At 35.7% G+C, this 19,115-nt stretch overlaps 1 protein-coding gene across 3 annotated transcripts in view; it reads left to right on the top strand.

The window, feature by feature from the left end:
- MMP16 (matrix metallopeptidase 16) overlaps positions 1-19,115 on the top strand; it is a 164,309-nt gene that overhangs the window by 17,003 nt on the left and 128,191 nt on the right. The gene's annotated exons all lie outside the window — the stretch shown is intronic.

Raw genomic sequence — 19,115 nt, 5'->3', positions numbered from 1 at the left:
TTGTCATTGATACTACTTGTTTGCTCTGATACCCTATGAAATACTGCCTTCAGTATAAACTGTGTAAACAAAATCAAACTATTGATACCTACTGGTCTTACCACTCCCACACAAGTCAAATGTTTTCTCATTCCCCATTCTTGTTTTGAAAGCCACTTCTTAATCTCTGTGAGCAACTTTTCTAATGTCTGACCTTGTAGGTGAAACTGCTGTGTGATGCAGCATTAACTGATTAGAAATTGACATAAATAAAGCATTAATTGTGTAAAATTTATCTCTGTCATATCAGCAATACCTACTGTGTTGCTGGTTTTGTTTTTGTTTTTTTCTCAATGAATTTAAATTACTCTGGCTGTTCTATGCTGCATACAGTTTTAACATTTATACATTAGGTTGTATAAAGTATTTACAATTTCTGTTCTGAAAGTGAAGTCAGAGTTACTGGATTGCAGTTTTTCAGATACTCTCTTGTTCTTTATGTAAATACAGTTATTACCATATAAGAGATATAATATATGATGCTTTCTCTTTGGTTTTTAACATTATTTCTTTATTTTAAGTAAAAAAAAAGGATATTGAAAATACAGTGGGACTAGCGACAATGAAATCCCTACAGCGAAATTGTGTCCTGACTGAATAAACCAGGAATTTTACTCTGACCTCTGTGTACCTGTGGTTTCACCTGGACCACTTCTCTTACAAAGCTTTCAGTTCAAGTGTGAGGGGTAAGGTCTGAAGCTGTGAATCCCCTGTGACCAGCTAGAGTGCTTCATGTTACTTCGCTCTTTGCTACCAGGATTAGTTCTTACTGATCCTTATCAGTGCTGTAGCTTGAATGCTGCAGACTATGGGGTAGCTGTAATTCAGAGGAGTATTTCTTGCAGGGTGATAATGTGACTTACAGTTTTTCAGAAATGTTTCAAATGCATTTGGCAAAGTTATCTTCAGGTTATTAAGACTATTTTATTTTATTTTATTTTATTTTATTTTATTTTATTTTGTTTTATTTTATTATTTTATTTTATTTTATTTTATTTTATTATTTTATTTTATTTTATTTTATATTTATTTTATTTTATTTTATTTTATTTTATTTAGAAAAATATTTAAATGCAAGAAAATATCAAATTCCCCATCAATTTGAGATGGGGAAACCTGATTAGGAATCCTTTCAATAAGGTGTCTAGAAATTTTCAAGGTAGTGCCTAAATTTAAGCCACTTACAAATGTGGCAAATTGTTATCAATATGTTTAACGTGTCTATACCTACCAGGTAGATATACACCAGATCATTAGAAATATTTTTTCACAGAATTGACAGAATGGCTAGATTGGAAGAGACCTTCAAGATCATCAAGTCCAAACCATGCCCTAACTTCTCAACTAAACTATGGCGCTGCGTGCCACATCCAATATTTTTTTAAACATCCAGGGATGGTGACTCTACTACCTCCCTGGGCAGGCCATTCCAGAACTTTATCACTCTTTCCATAAAAAACTTTTTCCTAATATCCAACCTATATTTCCCTTCATGCAACTTGAGACTGTATCCTTGTATTTCATCATGATATAGATTGAGATCATGGTTTCTGCATCAACTTGAAATTGTTCTCTCTTAAATTTGTTTACTCTGATCTGAATAATCACCAGTGGAACAAGGCATAAATGTTGTTACTTTGACCTAACCTTTTTGCTTGAACTGCTCCTGGGACAGATTATTTGCAGTTTCTTTCCCTGTGGATGAGGAGAGTATGAGATAGGTAGCACCACTGCCACTTCATTTGCATTAGCAGTGTTACTGCTTTTTGCTTTAGTCAAGGACCAAATTAAGTGTTTCTTTTAAAATATATGAGATACTCATGTCACTATAGTAATGTATAGTCTTTGATGCTGTTTGTGATATGCAAGTACAGAGTAAAACACAGATACCCTGATAGTTCTTGATTCTACCTGCTGTGCCTGATACTTGGTTGGGCTCCCAATAGCAATCATATGCTTCTATGCCTGACCCTGAAATCTTTATATCCAAAGACAGAAAAGTAACATGCACATGAGTAGATCCAAACCTACATCACTTTATTCCTTTTGGACAGAGATCTGGGGGATATCCCTCCCTTCCTAACTTTAAAATCTATTTTGCTGTGTTTCATTTGCTAGCAGCCTAGCATTTTGTTAAGCAATTGTCTTGGCTTATCCTGAGGAAGCAGCTGAGCCCTCACTTTTCCCACAGTAGGATGGGGAGGGTGAAAGTGAGAAAAATGGGTTAAGTAAAGGCAGTTGTAGAGGTAAAGCAAAAGCTGTGAAAATGAGGAGAGCTAAGAGTATTCACCACTTCCCATGGTTTAGCCATGCCCAGGAATGCTGAGCTCCATCTTGCATAACAGCGACTTGGGAACTTGCCACAGCTTTGAATGTCCCCTCATGCCTTCTCCTTCTCCCAGCTTTATATGCTGAATATAACACTAAATGACATGGAATATCTCTTTGGTCAGTTGGGATCAGATGTCCTGTCTGCATCCTGTATTTTTATATTACTGCATATAAATGTGCCATTGTTCAAAATATTTGACAAACTCTCATAATAATAATAGCAATGCTGAGTAAAAGTATTATCTCTGCACTTTCTGTAGCATTTTACAGGGAATTACTGAAACCTTGTAGATATGTATATATATAGTTATTGGAAAATATTAGTCATCATTACAGACACTTTCAGTCACTCTGTCACAGTCCCATAGTTCTTTCTGAGTCTCCAATCTGTACCACTTTTACGTTCTAGACATGATCACTATTTGTTTAAATATCCCATCCAGTAAATGCCCACCATCCCCAGTGATTTCTATGGATCTATCACATGCCATAGCAGTTACTATGGTGTGATGGTGAAGTTGTTAAGGAATCATGGTATGGACCCAAAAGCCAAAAGTTCTTGCTCCAGGAGCCTTCCTCAAATATAGCAGTTCAGGTGTAAGTGAGATGTTTAGTAATATGATTTTTGTGTCAAAAGCAAGCCACAATACACTGTGCTTGATGCCAAATTTTTAGCATTCTAGCCATGTGAAACTTCAGCAAACCTTTGACAAAAGTATGCCCTCACTGTCAAATGGGATTTTTCTTACATGCTTTTATTATTCTGTCATAGGTATATACATGAGGAAACTGATATCATTTAATCTGCTCAAACCTTGCTACAAGAGACAGACCCAGACATCATGATTAGTGTCTTTGGAAGAACAGTGTCAGACCACAGTTTCACATTCTCTTCCTAATAAGCTTTAAAATCCTGTGTACGCTAGCGGATAAGCCACACGGTCTGCAAGGGTTACACAGGATAAAAAGAAATGGAGATCAAATGACTAACATCAGAGTGCTTAAGAGATGCTAAAGGAACTTGGAGATGGAAAGTGACCCTAGGAACCATAAAGAAAGGAGAAAATTGCCTCCCTCTGTTTAAAGATGTGGCTTCCTCTGACAGAGGACAAGGACTTGTACATTGTTCTTCATCGTTCCTTTCTCCTGAAAGGATAAAGAAGAAATAAATAATTGCTTTGGGATAAGGCAAAAATTAATGCATCTAATGTAAATAACTATTTCTTTACCCTCTTCTGTGTTAAAAGAATCCTGAATTCTGTAAATGACATTTAAGTCTGCTATAGGACTCCTGTCCAGAGAAGATTGGAAGAGCAGACCAGTAGCTGAAAACTAAGCCCAAAGAACCCATTTCCTATGTCTTCTGTGTCCCATATGATCATATCATAAGAGGAAGCTGTATGTCATGAAATGTGATTTTTCTTTATTTCTTTTGTTTCTTTGACATATACCCTCAACAGTCACTGAATCCATCTGTTACAACATTTTCTAGGAAATTTTTATGGTAACTGTTCTTTCTGTATTTTTCCCCATGTCCACTTATGCTAAAGGAAAATAGTGTTCTAAAGGAAAAATGTGTCAACAATTTATGCTATATCTCTGCACATTTTAGAAATAAATTAAGCTATTAAATATTTTTTTTCTTTTTACCAGCAGCAGTTTTTAAAAAATAGATGTAGTAACGTAAGTAACTGAAAGGATTTATAAGGGTGTAAGTGCAATATTCATGGGACAATAAATAAATTTAAGGCAGGCAAATAGCAGCCTTTTTTTTTTTTTTTTTTAATGTTTTTGCAAGCTATACATGTTCAGGAGATGATAAAAGCCCTGGCTCTGGAATAGATTCCCTTACTTGGTTAGAGCATGGTGCTGATAACACTGAGGTTGGGGCTTCTATCCCTATATGGGCCATTCACTTAAGAGTTGGATTTAATGATCCTTGTGGGTCTTTTCCAACTCATAATATTCTGTGGTTCAAAATGAAATCTCTTCTAGTCCATTTAAATCAGCATAGGCATCAAAATCATCAGCACATTTCCTCAGCTGTCCAACACTTGCTGGTGTTTGTGTTACCATATCTGAGTTTTTTACACATTGATAATGAGGTCTTCAGATCCATGATAACCAGACTGTTCTGTGTGCAGCCTTGGAAGCAAACCAGGCCTGTCAAAGCCGATGGAAAATAAATGTAATGGCCAGCTGGCTTAGAAAGCTGCAGAGTTAGATCATCAAGAATGAAAACCCCTCTGAGATCTTCTCTCCTCCCAAAGTGGTCTTTGGTCTTCCAGCAACAGATCATGCTATCCCTATATGAGCTGCAAGGCTTTAAACTTAGGGGGTTTTTAGGCATTTCATAATTGAGCAAAGGGACTATACTTGTTTTATTTTTCTGTCTGAAGTGTTTCAGAGCATCAGCAGAGATTTTTTGTGATTTAACAGTCTCTTTCTAGACAAGGGAAATCTTGGTTTTGGTGTGATGAAACACTGAAAAGATATCCCACATGCCTTCTGCCCAGAAAATATGTGATGACAAGAGTCCGTTTACTGAATTGTTTCATGCCAATATATTTCTCTGAAAAAAAAATCTTCTCTGTAATGTGAAAAAGTATTTTTTAAAACTCTTTTTCCTCCATAATAGTTGGATAACAAAGACGAAATAAATCTGTTGATAGGGTAGATTTTGATGGGTGGACTGGGATTTAAACTAGGCCTGACGGTTCTGACATCAGGGGTTGCCTGACTTTTAACTTCTTAAATTTTTTTCAGGAACTGCACTATTTTCTAATTTTTATCTATCAGACTTATTAGAATCTGGTCTCAAATTCTGTGTGGCTTACACACAAGCAATTGCCAGAGGTGACACTGTTGCAAAATGTAGACAAACTTTTGTTCATTAATTTTATTTTGAACATGGAGAATCTCTGTAGAAATATTGAAAATCAGAAGAGGTCAATTATTTCCACTCAGCCCTCTTGTACTTTGATTAAAGTGTTTAGTAAAGCAAAAATCTCTAAGGAGAAGTGATAAACAAGAATATTGCTGGGAAACACTGAGCCTAAGCAGAACAGTTATAGAGAAAAAAAAAAAAACAAACCAAAACGGAATTGGTCCATACTAAACACAGGTTCTCCAGCCCTAACAGGAGAATGTATGGCAGGCAGTGGGAGGCTCTGTAAGACCTTCCAGGGTAAGCAGTCAGAGATGCTCTTCTGTTTTCAGGTTTACCACACAGAAGTCATGTAGTCCTCTCTCTTATGTACATGTGGTCTCATACTGTAAATTTTCCCATTATCACCTATAGAGACCTCAGTGTGGCTTGCAAAGGCTATATATGTAGCACTATACTATATTAGTGTGATGTCAGCATTCCACAAAATCACTTTTTCCAATAAATGTGTAAGCTTGAGGATGTGGGAATGTTCTAGTGGAAGGGGTTTTATTTTGTTTCTGAAATAAACAGGGTTACAAGTGAGGAAAAAAAAAAAAAAAACAAGTTTAGAAGGTTGCAGAATACAGGTTTTTTAAGGTTTATACTTTATATAGCTAATAAAAACATGACTAGTTTCTTCCTTTTGAGGTGGTTTTGGGTAAAAAAAAAATATGGTGATGTTTACTAACAGGTGCCAGGAGAACAAGATAATCAAGGAACAGCACTAGACAGCAGGAAAAAAATAAAAGAAAGAATAGTGGTTATGAAGTTAAGCTGATCTACTATAAATACCTCAGAATATATTTTAATTTTTTTCATTCATGAAGCATACAAAAATGCTGGTTTCATGTTAATGGAAAATATTTAGTGAGAAATAAAACAGCCCTTCAATAAACACAGTTCAAAAGCATTTTTTCTCTTTGATGTAATATAGTTTTTCCATTTCTGACTGCTGTTTTTTTTGTTTGATAATAAATATGTCTGTCTTTTTAAAGAGTGATGAGAGAACTCTAAAAATCAGTATTTGACAGAAACTATGCAAAAGACGGTAAAAGAAATGTAAGCAATAAATCTTATTCCCGTGTTAGCATTTCATTTTACCCCTTCAACTCTATTTTAGTAACAAAAACAAGTTCTAAAGAAAATCTATCTTTAATAATTTTCCATCTGCATTGTATAGGATAATCTACTTGTTTGAAGAGCAGCGATAGCTCTTACTAATAATGAGGGGGTTAGTACTTCTTTCATGTAAAATAATAGTTGTGGCAGTCCAAATAGGAACTGCTTAATGACTCATTTGTCATTTCAGTCTTTCAACGCAGCTACAGAAGATGCTTTTATATCCTTATTTTGCTGCTTCTTTCTTTTCTTCTTTTCTTCTTTTCTTATACCTATTGTTCACTGCTGAAATGAGCGTGGCTGCTCAGCTGATGCCGTTTTCCAGAGGCGCTCCCTGCACGGGAGGGAGGTGAGGCTGCATGGAGGTCTCCATGGCGACCTTGGTCTTGGCCTGCTGCCTGCAGTCTGGCCTGCTCACAAAACGCTGTGCCGTGCTGAATTATTTAGCTCTGCTGAATCAAAAAAATACAGCAACAGGCTCCTAGTGAGTAACTGAGGAGAGCAGTAAGGTGACATCAGTCAGCTTATACCAATGTTCTCCACGGTTCTCACCAGCGAGCAGAGGCATTCCTTTCAAAGGCTCTTTCCTCTCATAAAGCTCTTTGTGCTATTTATCATTGTCCATATTGGATTCCCACATTTTGTCTGTGTTTGTGAACAGAAAATAAGAGAATAATAGTTCAGATAGTCTATTTTTCCTTTGATGTTCTTTTAATTCAAACAATTTTCCTTCTATTTTTAGCTATCCACATTCTTAGAAATTATGACAAGAGTGTGAGAATGCCATACACCAAATTATTAAGCCTGGAAGTAATTATGTCCAAGATTTCTGTATTTCTGTGTATTAGACGATTGTTAAAGAGTATTTGGCAGTTGTAAATACTTTATGACAACTCACTTTTATTCATATAGTGTTAGTGCACTTGGTTATATGTATTTAACTCTAAACACATATTTGCAGTTTTGGCTTTTGAGGCCAACCTGCAGGTAGAGACTGCAAGCAGAATAGACAGATTTTTTTTCTAACAGTATTATCTGCTGTAGGTATTAAGAAAACTTGAATTCTTGGGGGAAAAGGTATTGTATCAAGTGTACACTGCTTGGTTTGGCACCACAGACTTTGCAGACAGAGTTTACCAGTTAGCCTGGTTTTTACAGGTTTAGTCTATAAAGGTTTTTTCCTGTGCATGTACTTCAGGACAGAGTACTATTACAAGAATATGCATGACTCAAAAGCCCTCTTTTTCAGAAGAACTCTTTCTAAGGAAGGAGGATGACATCATATTACTGCTGACTAAAGATCTTGTTCATGTCGATAGTATTAAATATTTAAAACAGTTTTTACCCTGTACCTGGTATATTTTTGCATGTTTTTAGCCAATACAATAGTTTGTCTTATGTCCCATCCTGTACAACAGCACTAAGTAAGGGTTACAAATGAGCTGTTCAGTGGGTTCAGTGGGGAGCATTTCTTTGTCAGGGGGCTGAAATTCAGGTATATTTTTTTGCTTGACTGACCAACTCCTTTCAGTTTGGACAGGGCAACATGTAATTGATCTTCTGCATTAAATCTGAACCAGCAGAAAAAATGTTGCCTGCTTGGCATATTACTTAATTTGTTAATGAATTAACTTGGCAAAATGCTACCAGTGCTACTCTCCACCATCAGTGGTTTGCAAAGGATTCTAGCATTCACTCCAGTCCTCTTTGCAGCTTCATCCTCAACCAGAAGAATCACCTTAACAGCTCTGGCAGCTTGTTAATCCAAGGCAGGACAGAATGAGGTGACCAAGCTTACTCTGTTCCCTTGCACTCTGCTTTTGTTTTAACCAGAAGTTACATGAACTAAACTTATCTAGCTAAGATTATTAGAAATAAAAAGATGCATGTTGACTATTAAGCTCTTATTTTGAAAGCAAGTAAGTTAGTCTAATAATCTCATTTTACCTTGGGACTCACATTTCATGAAAACGAAACATGCAGTAATTTTCTAAAGGGAAAATTGTAACTCCTCTACATTTCAAGAATTCCCATGTCAGTGTCTCCTGAGTGTAGCTAACATCTTCTCATCTTCCAGCTGCAAATAAAGATTAATTAGTAAAACCAGAACTCATTTACAGTCAAGAGAATACAAGAATGTGAAGACCTTACAAAGTCACTGTAAAGATATACGACATAATTCAAAGGCAGACAGCTAATGATTTAAGAAAAAGAAAAATAAATTATCTTTTTTTTTGTCAGAGAAAAATACCACAGTATTGAGGCATGACAATGAAGAAGCATTCAGCAGAAAAAATACACAGATTTCTGACTATACCAAATTATAAAGTACATATTTTCTGTGAATAATCAACAAGTACTCTTTTTATTTTTTCATTAAGACTTACTTTATCACCTTTATATTTCTTCACTTAGAGGAATATTCATTATTCTTGGGGAGCTGGTTCTGAATCTTTGAGTGGTCCTCTACCTTAGACTATTAAGCACTTAATTATAGCCTTTAGATTGTATTATTTTTGACAGGTGGAATGTCTGAGTATTATTATTACATGGATTATATTTACTCCCAAATAATCAAATATGTAAACTTATACTTAGTTTCACTTTAAAAATATTACAAAAAAACATTACTGCAAAATTTAATGCATCTTAGTAAAATCATCAAAAACAGTTGTCTGTGCATTAAATAAATTCTTTGAAATACTCTTGCAACAGTAGAGATAAATCCATTATAAAATCTCATTAGACTGCTCTCATTCACATTAGTTGGATAATATATAATTTTAAAGAAGATATTGAGAGATGGGAATGGGTTATTTTTTTGCTTTTAAGAGCATGTAAGTAATATATTTTATTTTAAGATATGCATATTTTTAGACTTTATTTGAGAGTATCAGTTTATCAGTCCTGGTCATTTGCATTAGTCATCCAAGGTGATGGCCGTCTTGCTACTGCTGAGGCCTCCACCAGCTTTGACTACTAATTGGCAATTACAATGATTTATGAGATAGGTCTTATTTTTTCAACTCTGACTTTTGAGAAAACCTGGTGTTAACCTGGTGGACATGTAAAAATTAATTCTACCAGCAGTGTAGTGTGTAGGTTTGGCTACGTTTCAGCATTGCTTTTAGTACAACTGTCTGTTTTAATACCCTTTTGCCATTTTGCCCTGTTGAAATACCTCAATTTCCCACCACATCTAGTGAAGAAAGAATTTTAATCTGTGTATCTCTTTTGGTTTTATAAAGGTTTGAAAGTTATAGTCAAAATTCTTGAATCACTGTCTTAGGTTTATTGCTGAATACAATGTTTAAAAGTGAGGTGTAGAACTTCTAATCAGTATGGTTAAAAATGTATTACTTAAACGGATTACTTAAACTGATTTGCCAGTATTCTAGCTGTATAATGTGGTATTATTTTAGAATATTTGCCATGTCTTTGCTTATGTTGTATTTTTTTTTTACTTAAAAAGACTGTGGAGCAAGAATAAATGGTATTTAAAAACAATACTATGACACTTGCACATCTTTAGTTTGTGTTTACTGAAGAGTTCCATTAAGGTAATGTGACTTAACTAAGCCATGAGAAATGCAATGTGCTTTGCAAAAAAAGAGAAAGAAGATATTTTTAAAAAAATACAATAATCATAGCAAGTAAAGTTCTCCAAACCAATTAAAACTCTGCTGTCCTTTTTAGTACACTATTTCAAATATTTTCCTGACATATTTTCTGAATCAGGGAATGTTTTGTCAGTTTCAATTTTATATAACTTTCATCAGAAAAAAAATGCAGTTCAAGTGTATTGCTGCTCTACCTGTTATTTTCATCCTAGGTAAAATGGAAGAGAGTTTTGCCCCAAGTTGTCCCACAGAATTCATTCCCATGTCCTTAAATTTATGGAGAAACTGGAAGAAAATATCCTAATTAACATTTAATGCACTGTATGATCTCATAGCTTCACTGAAGAAGATGACTGTAATCCATAATTTAAGAGTGTGAAATGCACTTTATGCAATTAAATCCAACATTATTAAAGAAATACATTTTATATTAGCTGGCCAGCCTTTCAAAAGTACAGCACAATTTAGATATGCAAGGAGAAGTTTCTATTGTGTATATTCTGACTCAAAAAATGACACTTTGATTCTTTTTGGTTGGTGTAATAGGTTGAATATCCTTTAGTGCCTGCTTACCTTAATCAGCTTTTGGTATTTTCTATCTGTTGGAATACTGGGACAAATATAACAGAAAAAGAAGCATGCAAAGATTCTCATTCTCGTCTAAGCTTCTCTAAAAACTGCAGAGAGGAATGCCTCTCAGGGAGATGTTACCTGGCATGGGCTTGGTGATTGGTACAGCTATAAAGAAGTTACAAGTAGAGAAGCAAAACTTACTGTATTCCCTGCACTACTGGAGAGTTTCCTCATGCCCCAGTCCTCTGCAGTTGCTCACCTTCCTGTGTATGTTGCTCCAGAGATTGCTGCTGGCCTGGGTATACTTCTGTCATGTCAATGGGCATGAACATTGCTTGAAATTAGTCTGCATTATTCAGTGTGCTATTGTTAAAATTAGAAAGGGTCAAGTTCAGGCTAACTTGAAAGCATAAGCTTCCAAAAAACACTTGTGAAAGTTAGATTTAAGTGGAGTATTATTAAAAAAAAACTTGAGAGGTGTTTGTAGAGTTACAGAATAGTTTGTATTGGAAGTGACTTTAAAGAGTTCCAACCCTGCTGCTGTGGTCAGGCACACCTTCCACTAGCCCAAGTTGCCCCAAGCCCCATCCAGATTTGCCTTGTACACTTCCAGGGATGGGGCATTCTGCAGCTTCTCTAGGCAATGTCACAGTTTGAAACCACATTGACAGTGTTGAGACTAATGGGACTCCAGAGAGGTGATTGGTGATGTGGGCTTGGCTTTCCTTGTTTCAAATAGCTGGTTTGAATCTGACTTTTTTGTTCATGATGCACTTACGCCTTCTGATAGATGGTTGTCTGACAGCATTCAGAGGTAAAAACTAGGCAGGGTCAAGTTCTTGAATTGACAGCCAATGAAGTTGCAAAACCAACAGACTAGGCACAGCTTGATTCTGTTATTAGCTATTTTCCTTGGTGTCAGTTTTATTTGTTTCTTTTTGCCAGAAATCTCCGATACTTTCCTGTTTTGAGAACTTACTTTTTAATTCATGGCACCCCACGTCAGCCATTCTTGTAGGGCAGATATCTGTAAAATTTCCTTTACAAGGAGTTCTTCAAAAGAAACCAAAAGGCTTTTATGTCCATTATTCAAGATGTAAATTACCTTTAGGTTTTATTAGAATAGATCTAGATTACTTAGCTTCCTAAGAAAATTCAAAGAGCTTTGATAAAGCAATACAAATAAGAATAAATGCAAAATTAGGCAATTGCAACAAGGAATGTGCAGCAGATATTTTCAGAAAAAGACTCTTGGCCTCTGTGTGAAGTATTTTTAAAAATATTTTGTCTTTGAATGATTTTAAATTTTGTTTCATTTCCTTGTACCTGCAGACAGTTTTGTGATTTCATCTGAAAATATTCCTACTTCATTTCAGGGAAGAGTGAAAGACTTCAAAGTACACTCAAACAGAATTATTTCTCTGCACAATCCATAATGGGAGTGTTGCATACCCTTTTTAAATATGATGATCAGTAAATTTTCTTCTCAAAAGAGAGGCTTAAGAGCAGTGATCCTGGCACCTGAGCAAAAGCCATTCAGTCACTGGTGTGTTCCTGATGGTGCTGCTTTGCTTGTAAGTGTGCCTATGTGGGTTCATGGGGATGGTGATTGTGTACATGGATGAGAGCTTTTTCAGGGGTCAGTCTTATGAATCCAGAGTCCTTATTCATCCCCTTGGTGACAGGCCAAGTGTCCAAGGAAATTCTGTCAGCTCTTTCTTTTCCTTTTATTCATTGTAGAGTTTAGCTGGTGAGATGTGTAGGTTGAACAGAAAGCCCTTCTGGTGTGATGTGATAAGTGACTGTGAGAATTGGGCACTTTTATTTCTGAAATAGGTTGTATGGATTTTTTAAGGTTTGCATGGTGTGCAGTTCTAAATGAAAGTAAACTTTTAGTTTCCATAGAAATAAGTAAAGCATGTGTTTAAAAGCTTTGAATCACAGCTCTATTTAATACTATCAAAAGGGATATAACAGCAATGTAAATCTGCCTGCTGAATTTGCAAGCTACTTGCCACTTTATTACTATTTAACATTTTTCAGTTTCTGGAAATATTTGTATATGCATTGTTTCTCTAATTTTTAAAAAGAATTATTGTATCAGCAGCTGTATAGTAGATTAAAGCTGAACATTCATTCATTCAATTTACTGTTAATGTTCACAAATCAAAGTAAGGAAATAGTTTAATATGTGGTTTTCATTTCTGCTGGTTACATGTGACATATAAGCATTTCTGTCTGTCTGAAGCAACAATGCAAAGCAGTTCAGAAGCTGAAAGACTGTATGGAAAAGCTTTGACAGAACACATACTGGGCACGTACTGGATGTTATTTGGGTTGGTGGCTAGGTATGAAAAAGTAAAGAGAACGAAGGAAAACAAAGACATGTGTGAAAGTTTTGGCACAACTTGATCAACAGAGGGTTTCTAGGTCTGTTTGTCATCCTGCTAATGCATAGACTAATACATGTTGAATCTTGGAAGAAGTGTCTGGCAAGCAGTTTGTGATAAACTGGAGCCTGTCTTTCAGAAACTGAATCCAAAGCGATGTCTATTTAAAAAGCAGACAGTAAGTCAGTGGGGTCAGCATTTCTTTTGTAGTAACTATTGCTGTGTGGAAGTGGATATTTTTCCATTCCTTTTAGGATATAGAAAGTTTTTCAGGAGTCTCTTGTTTTGCTGAATATTGCTAAGCCAGTATTGCACAGAAAAAACCACAGATTAAATGAGAAAGCCAAGCTTACAATAGTTAATGCAATGCAATTTTCCCTTTTCAAGCATTCACAGCCATTTCTCTAGTTTCAGCCCCTGCTTGCATGCCAAAATTCTCTAAAGGTGAACACAGAAATCAGTGTTTACAGTCTCAGAAAAATATATTGGTGTACCAGTGTCTTAAGGAGGTGGTATGTCAATATAGGAAAGGTCCAGATTTTCCTTAGAGAAATAATTGCATAACCTTGTAGTTGTGATTGCATTCTAGAACACTGAAATCCTATTTTTCAATGTTTCTCTTCACTAGAGATAGTGTACCCCTGCAGTAGATTTTTATGGTTTGGGATTCTTGAGGGGCAGCTTGCAAAGTGGCTAGAAAAAAAAATCTTGAACTGTTATGACAGATTATAAATTTAAACCATGCATGAGCATAAACATGGTAATGCTGATGTTCTAACCAAATATGTGATATTTTTGGACAGTATCTAGGTAAAGAACAAAATTGAATGAATGGAAGGAAAGTGTGTATGTTAAGAGAGGCTTATCTCCTTATTTAATTCAGAAGACTTAAAATCCAAACTTGTTTTCAGATCAATTGAAAACTTATTAAAGGAGTTCCTCATGTCAGGGCACACATTAGTGGAATATGACCTGGTAAATTCATCTACTCTGCAGTGTAAAGTGCTCCTCAGAGTATCAGAGTATCACTTGTAAATCAAAGTGTGAAAGCATAATTTTTGAAAGTAAAATATTTGGAGAATGTAGAAGGAGCCTCCAGGTGAAGGATATGAGTAATAACTGGCTGTTCTGGCTCAGGAATAGCAGGTACTGTTTCTGCAACTGTTTATAAAACTATTGGACTGCTGGGAGTTTAAAACAGTAAAGAAATTTTGTGTCATAACATAGAGTAGGAAGATGTGGGAAATCACTGCAAGTGAAATAAGCTTGCATTACAAAGACAAGGCATTTTAAAGACTCAGCGCCCATAGTACCATACCATTCAGGGTTTATTATTGGAACATGTAATTTGGGCATGTGCCTGGAACAGAAGCTGACAATCGTGCTTGCTGATAACTATGAAGTGCTTCACAAATTAACCTGAATCTTAGTAAGAAACCAAGAGTTTGTGATAGTAGCCAGGGCCCAGCCAAAAGCAAATTGATGAGTTTGGATATTCTGAGTCAGTTCAGATGGGAAGGCTCATCATCCAAAGTGTTTCAAAGGCCATGAAGCAGTCTAGGTTCAACAAAAGATACACCACCTTGGAAATTAAAATCTAAGAGAAATGTAGTGTCAGATCTCAGGAACTCTCCTAGGGAATGTTCCCACGCATGATGCAGTGGTTAGTCTCATTAGCTGTGGCAGAGCACTTCTATAGTATAGTTAAAATGCCTCCAGTATTTGAGCTGGCTTGTGCAACTCCACAGGCAGCATTATATCCTGCTGACATAGGCTAGAATTCAGCTTGCTGCCTATGCAGAACAAGAGCATTACAGCTCAGAGCCAGTCTGCATGGAAATTCAGGTGATGAAGTAAAAATACAAGCAGAAGAGTAGGAGTCTGTTTTCATTAAACCCATTTACTATGTCAGTGTGTCTCACTGCTTTTTTGTGACATTCCTATCCTCACCATGCTGTACCTCCCCATTGTTTCATAGTGGAACAGCTGGGCCCTTAATTATTACTGAGTGAAATGGAATGGAATGGAAATCCCATCTTCCAACTGTACCGAAGCAAGTGTGGCAACTCTTCCACTGATTGTTTTGTGTTGATTTGTTTTTAGTAATGTGTACAAACTGAAAGAGGAGAAATTTAGGCTACATATTAGGAAGAAATTCTTTATTGTGAGTGTAGTGAGATATTGGAACAGGTTTCCTAGGGAGGTTTGTGCATGCCCCAACCCTGACAGTGTTCAAAGCCAGGTTGGATAAGGCCCCATCTAGAGAAAGGTGTCCCTGTCCACGAGAGGGAGATTGGGATAAGATGATCTTTAAATCCCCTTCCAAACCGTAACATCCTATGTGTCTAGGATTTTCTCTTAGTTTAGAATTTGTATGGGAAGTTATTTGGAGGTTGTGTAGTCAATGCCGGCAGCTGTACATAGAAAATTCCTCCTCCCTTTCCAAGTCAGGAGGTTTGAACACAGCTGTTATAAACAAGCCCTTGCAGAGACAAACAAGTTTTCTGGAATCAGCATTAATTACCTTGATATCAAACAGAAAGTATAAAATAAACCTTTCTTTGGGCTACCAGTAAATAGGAGAAAAGACTCCTGATTGCATCTTCCTTCACTGAACCTCACAAACAAATGTCAGCCATTGACAAGGATTATCAGAAGCTTGATCTCCAAGCCTGGTTGTTGAAAAAATCTGAATAATTAATTTCTTCTGGCACAGGTTTATTTAATTCTTTCTCCTCTATCTTTGTTACTCATTCCTTTTTTTCCTGTTCTTCCTACTCTTTAGCCAAGAGGTGCTGTTCTACCTCCAGTTAGAGACCAGTGTTGTTTCTTTCTGCATGGTCTCATTCGCATACGACAATGTCATGGAAAAACATTGGCTCATCCCTGCAAAGCTTAGTATGCTGCCTCCCAGCCACATCTCTGAATCTTTCTTATCTTTATATCCTCCTCTGAAAGCAAAACTGGAAGGAAACAGTCGCAGATGGAAATAGGAATTATAGGGACAAGCGCTTGAAAAAACCTCCAAATAGGAAAAGAAGGCCTAGAGAATTCTGTCCAAAATTAAATTCAATGCCAAAATGCTAAGACATAAATTTACCTCTTTTAATGTAATTACTTAGAAGTTTAGACCAAAAAGACCTATGTTCATATTGAAAATGAAGGTGAGAGATCTATATCAGTAGCTGGAATGGGAAGAGTGGCCCTCCTGTTTCAATATAATCACATTTGTTGCCTGTGTGTGTTTCATTTGGCATGACTTGACAGATAATTGAACTATACATGTTATTTCAGGATTTTATTTGAACATTTTATATATTAACTGAGCTAGCAGTTGTTCTACTGAAAGAAGATATGTTCCTTTTTCATTACTGATGATTAGTTCTGGAATTACCTTAGTGCATGAAGCAGATCCAGACATGAGTGACAGTTTTCAAGTTGTCAGTTTTCAAGAAGAAAGTAACTACTGACCCACCACATGTTTTAGTGGTATTGGGCAGTCTGCAGCATGTATGTAACAAACATGAAAACATCTTTCATTTCTTCAATTCCTTTTATGAAAATTCCCAAAAAGCATTCTGGTACATGAATGGAAATTCAGGTGGAGTGTTAGGACTTGAATTGAAAGAGTTCTTCAAAAGCCCTGCTCAGAGCTGATCACTTGCCTACACATATTTGGAGATCATATAATTTTTGTTTGGGTGCTCAGGACTCATAACCCAGATGAGGTTATTGGAACCTCTCGAATTATGAATCCTTAAACTTGATAAACTCCTCAGCAGTCAATGTAATAGGATGGTTTGAGGAAATTCAGAGGACCTCCATAAAATTAGATGACCTCTTTATTACCAGTGTGGTTGTGTTTGTTTTGCTCTAAGTAAACAATTTGAAGTAATCTCTTAGGTAGGTATTTATTACAGATAAAAGAATTTTTATGTTTAGACTATTAATCAAAAGCAATTCTGAGTGAAAAATCTATTCTATTTTAAGGTTATCTCTGTCTGAAGCCAAAAGACCAAACATCTTTAACAGACATTGAGTGAACTCTGAAAGGATTTCCCCTATTTAAACAGGCTTAGATTATCTGGAGGTGCATTTTATGTGTTAAGGGGTATGATAAGAAAGTCAAGGTTTTTAAGGTTAAAAATGTTTAATGAGAAGCAGTATGAAATTTGACTTTCTGGTTTTCTGGATAATCCATGTCATATAATTCTGAAAAATAATTTCAAGAATTTGATGAACACAGTTTGATCAAGTGGTCTTCACACATCAGTGAAGAATGTTAAAGCAATAGTGTACCAAATTTGATATACTGTAATAAAACAAGGTTATTGTAATTGATTAAACGCTGTTTTGTGAGAACATGACATCACTGCAGAAATTTTTGAAACTAATCTCTAATGTGATCCTGTCCTAGACTAGTTTTATTAGTAGAGCTTTCATTTTGGATGTAGACTGTATAAGGGAGCTCTCACAAGATGTAGCACTCTGAAGATATTTTTATTGTATTGTTTGGTTTATAACTTCAGTTGAGCATTTCCTACTCAGTGCTTTTAGCATAGGACAAGGCAAGGTAAGAACCAGATTTTTTTTAATAGAGGAAGAGCATATATCAGAAAAAACACTTGATAAACCAGAAAAATTTGTGCTGTTTAATTTCTTCCACACTTATTTTCTCCTGTGATGAAGACTCATGAAATATTGGATGGGTTTATTTTTTCTGTCTCCGTTTCCTTGGATAAATCCAGACTGGTGATTCAGAATTTGTAGCCTGATGCTGTGAATTGTGCTGGTGAAATTACAGCATTCTACCTAACAGAATCATTCCAAAGCATGATAGCACTTTCTTGATAACTGAGATTTGCATTGATTTTATTATATTTTCATTGAATTTATTGATCTACTGGCATAAGCACTGGAAGGAACTGAAGAGCTCCAAGAGCTTCCACTCAATTTGCTAGTTATATTTATTTTTAAAAGCAATATGGCCTTCCTAAAAAAAACAGGTATAAACTTAGGCTGTAACTTTTAATATATTGACTTACAAGGTGCTTGACAATGTGAAGTGATAACACCCTATTTTCATCCCTTTCTGTCTATGTTCCATGAGGGTGTTTATGGTGAAATCACTTAATCATTTGTTTTATAACTTAGAAAGGCTAAGAGCAGAAGGTGTTATTACATCAGATAAAGTGTTGCTATGTACTGCAGATGCCATGCTAGTACAAGATACACAGTCTATGGGGACATCCTCACATATGGTCTGTGGTAAGCTAAACTCTTGGCTGATGCTGATGCCTACTATATTTTGTGTTTTTCTGAATGTAAATGCCAATTTGTAAAACTTGAGTAAGCATTTGTTTAACATGTACCTTCTAGATGGCTGATTGACTATTGATTTGAGCAAGATCTCTAAGATATTCAGGGTTTTTTTGTCCTTGTGCATCCACTGAAATTTAAAATGCATATGAAACCTATTAGGAAAAAATAAGATTGTGTTTTTGCAAATGGTATCTTTTTGTTCCACAATCTGTTTGTGTATTGAGCTTTTATATTCAGTGTTGCTGCACATTTTATTTCTATGCCTGAATCTTGAAATGCTTGTACTAGCTCAATATAAGTGATGGCAGCTGCAAAATTTATTTAATCCTGGAGGATAGCACTTTGACAGTTTGAATCTTCCAGAATGATCTATGCATGTTTATTTTAGATTGTTCAGAATATGATTACTAGTCAGGTTTCTATAAGTAGGGAGCCAAAAATAGTCTGCTTTACCATATTCTTGGGATTGCTATATTTGCTTTTGTTGTTGTTGTTGTTGTTGTTGTTTTTACTAACTTGAATACTTTACCAGGAAGATATTGCAAGGAGTGGCCTGTCACTGGCTGAAAAGGGAATAAATGCCTACATAAAAAATTGTGCTGTTAGGAACCAGTTTTTGATATTTTTGCTTGATTTTATTATTTCAAATAGAAATACGCCGACATTTCAAAGAAGGAAAAGAGTTTTGAAAGCAATTCTCAAATTCCATTGCAGTTTTCATTATGTTGTTTTGTTTTTATCTATTCTTTGTATTTCCAGTTAGTATTGTATAGTTCTATCTATGTGACTGAT

This window comes from Lonchura striata, chromosome 2 (assembly GCF_050655825.1).
Source record: "Lonchura striata isolate lonStrDom1 chromosome 2, ASM5065582v1, whole genome shotgun sequence".
Taxonomy (NCBI): Eukaryota; Metazoa; Chordata; class Aves; order Passeriformes; family Estrildidae; genus Lonchura; species Lonchura striata.
The sequence above is the reverse complement of the archived record's forward strand: the minus strand, read 5'-3'. Positions and strand labels throughout refer to the sequence as shown.